We start from the raw sequence: 2,655 nt of genomic DNA, 5'->3' as shown, positions 1-2,655 counted from the left end.
CTTGGGGCGTGGGCTTCCAGCCTTATTGGGCTCACCCAGTGCCGTGTGTGAATAGCATAGACAGACAGAACACAGACTCACGCTTCTCATTCGATTCTTTATTTACTCTCATGTTGTTTTTGCAGTCATGACAGCCCATGACTCCAAAACAACAAAGTTTTGTTGTACTTTATTAGAGCTAGAAATAGATTTTTGCTTACAAGAGAATGCTTTTGTGTGTCCCTAGGTACCTGGTAGCTCAGGGACTGGGATTATCCTTGAACTGCTCACAGAGGGCACACGTGTAATCTGAGGACTCCTCCTCCTCCTCATCCGCCTCAGGGGCCTCACTTGGGGCCACAACTAAAATGGCCACCTTCACGATGGAATCATAGGTGTTGTACAAATTCATCACCGAACCATAATCTGGGTACCTTGGGGGGCTCTTGGGCAGTTGCCCTGCGCTGTCCCTTCCAGCAGTAGCCGGGAATACAGACATGGAATTGCTGGGCATACCCTCTCCCCTGGGGCCACCCAGCTCCCTGGGGAGATGGTTTTCCTTGGCCTGCCTGGCTACACTGCCTGTAAACCAAAGGCCACAAAACAGAAATGAGCAACAGCCGGGGATTCTGTGAACATTCGGGGCTCCCTTCTGGACCTTCTTGTCAGCCTCTTGGGTGGACTCATTGTGACGAAATCGAGGAGAGTATCTGGTCACCACCACTTGCTTCTTTCTCTTTGGGGCCGCTGTTGAGCTGGTGGCGGGCTGAGCAGTTGTTCTGGGGTCACCTTTCCTCTAGATGTTCTGCAGGAGCAGAGGCTTGTCTCTCTGAAACTTGGAGTTGCGATAGATCTGAAAGGAAATGAATCACTTTAGCCACCGTGGGGGAGAATGGCCATTGCTCGCCGCCCTCCTCCCCACCACCGTCATGGCCTTGGTTAAGTGTGGAGATAAGGTCTCTTCATTCCTGGCAGGTTATGAGGCCCTAGCAAGTGCAGCTCCCCCAGTGCTGGCTGTACTTGATGTGTTACTGGTGCTCCCTGACATCAAGTGGCCCCTCGGGGTCTGGAGTCACCCCTGTGGATCCTGTCTAGGGGATGCTGGAACAAGACAGGCCCTGCTTTCTCTTCTTTCCTTAACCACCCTCTCATGAGAAAAATGCTCTCCTGGGAAATGAAACCTGTCCAGCCCTCAGCTCATCGAGTCTAGTCTCCCCAGGGCTCTCTACATTACCATCATCCTCTTCTTCCCTGCAGAGCAACCTGAAGGGCAGATTTTACTGAACATACAGGTTCAGTTTGTGAATGAAAGTCTTAATGCTGTCTGTCGAAGATCCTGTCTGTGCCCCTACGCTGGAAGACCTCCATCTGGAAGAGATCTGCCTCGATGACCACCATGTGTCCCTCATCGTTCCAGTGCACAGAGGTGAAGGCCGCATTCTCCACGATCATCCAGAGCTTCCTTGGGAAGGACAGCCTGAGGAAGGCATTGTTCTCTTCCTCATTGGCTGTTTCTGGGTTCAGGCCCTGTCGGGGTGGGTTGTTGGGAGCCCAGATCTGGACTTTCAGGTTGGTCCCATAGCTTCTCCAAAGCCTCCCCTGAATCCACGTCTGGATCTGGGGAGACCTGCTGTGGCCTCCCCATCAGTTGATGGGGCCAGCGGGGCTGTGCATGTCTCGTCGGCACTCTGACTAGCCATGAAGCCAGTCTAGCTCAGGAGCATTCACCACCCAAGCAGTGAACGCTCAGGGCAGAAGGGCCTCGGACCACGGTCAGGGCGCCCACTAAATACTGGCTGGAGATTCTAGAATCTCGGCTGTGGGCCATGCAGCCAGTTAAGTGGTCGGCTTCCTTAATTCCTTTGTGATATCACAGAGGTGATGTGGAGAGGCAGCCCTGGCCCCGTGTTGGGGAGCGGGGGATGGGAAAGGAGATGTGATCCCCAGCTTGTCTCTTCACTGAAAGTACAGAAAAGTATGTTTCAGGTTTCCTAAAAAGGCTTCCATCTGCTGCCAGGCACCTTGTTTCAGGAGGCCAAGCCCTGGATGGGTTGACAGATGTGCTCCTGGCTTCACTCCCCTCCCTAGTAATGGGCAGACCTGTGGCTGGCTGTTCAGAGCCAGGCCCTGGTGAGTCCTAGCTCGGCTAACACTGAGAGAGACTCCAGGCGTCAGATGGGACCCTGGCGGCTGTCCCTCCCAGAAGATGGGGTCCAGAGTGTCCTGGTTGGCCTAGCCTGAGGTGCTGGGCCCCCCGTCCTTCCTCCTCTTCTGGCTTTGGCCTCCTCCATTTGGCGCTGCTGGTTGGTAGGTTGTGTTCAGATGGCCCCAAAGTCAAGAGTCCTATTGTCCTGCCCGCGCCACCCCTTGGGTTGAATTCTCCCCAGAGTAGGGCTGTGCTCAAGTACAGTGGGAGCGACCTCACGTTCCATTTGACTGTTCCCAAGCACCTGAGACAAAGACTCCCAAGGAGGCCGTGTGGGAGGGCATAGCCCGGCACTCCGCTTAGCTTGCAGCCTCCCGGGCTCTGCCCACCCCCAGACCTCATCCTGCTGCAGATCACAGGCTGTTGTCTTCAGTTTCCTTTTCTTCCCATAAAGACTGCTCTTGTGGCCCTAGAGTGCTCAATATGGGAAAACCTGTGTGTGTGCTTTCCCCATCCCCTTCCTGGAGCCT

General features: G+C 54.5%; 1 pseudogene; it reads right to left on the bottom strand.

The window, feature by feature from the left end:
• Positions 1 to 238: 238 nt before the first annotated feature.
• On the bottom strand, positions 239 to 1,679 carry LOC138070723 (heat shock transcription factor, X-linked member 3-like; annotated as a pseudogene).
• Between the last annotated feature and the right edge of the window lie 976 nt (positions 1,680 to 2,655).

The sequence above is a fragment of the Capricornis sumatraensis genome, chromosome X, assembly GCF_032405125.1.
Source record: "Capricornis sumatraensis isolate serow.1 chromosome X, serow.2, whole genome shotgun sequence".
NCBI lineage: Eukaryota > Metazoa > Chordata > Mammalia > Artiodactyla > Bovidae > Capricornis > Capricornis sumatraensis.
Note: the sequence above shows the minus strand (reverse complement) of the source record. Positions and strands in the feature narration are given on the sequence as shown.